This window comes from Austrofundulus limnaeus, unplaced genomic scaffold, assembly GCF_001266775.1.
Source record: "Austrofundulus limnaeus strain Quisiro unplaced genomic scaffold, Austrofundulus_limnaeus-1.0 Scaffold4435, whole genome shotgun sequence".
NCBI lineage: Eukaryota > Metazoa > Chordata > Actinopteri > Cyprinodontiformes > Rivulidae > Austrofundulus > Austrofundulus limnaeus.
The window spans coordinates 2902-3435 of record NW_013956837.1 but is presented as its reverse complement, the minus strand read 5'-3'; positions in this window follow the sequence as shown (position 1 = coordinate 3435).

Sequence of the window (534 nt, the reverse complement as noted above, 5' to 3'; positions counted from 1 at the left end):
ATTGCAGAAGAAGCATTAATAGCTGCATATTCAATGCAGTGCTATGGTTTACCTGCAAAATTGCTGTTGGTGACCAGCTTTGTATGGAAGAATGCAATTGAAAATGGCTTGACTGTTTTTGGTTGATGATATTTATTCAGTAACGTTTTCAAACCAAATTCCGACTTGGATTATTTTACAACATGCTACATCATTTGAGAATTTTTTGCATGAGCTAGCACATGTAGCCAACTTTATTTAGTGGCGGATTTCTCATGTCACATACAACTAGATTGTACATAATGGGTTGACTAGGTATCAAAGGGACATCCAATTGAAAACATAGCTACACCAGTTTGTCACAGTTGAAGAAGGAGTTGCTTTTTGACAAGGCTAGAGTTGACATGACTGCTATTGATATTTGAAAAGCCAAAGCCAAACTTGGGGCTCTATTGCACAAGCCTGATATTAAGAGTCTCTTGCTCTACCGACTGTTAGTCAGGCTTGCATCAAATGCTGCAGAACTTAAAGGGTACTCATCAGTTGTTAACAGTG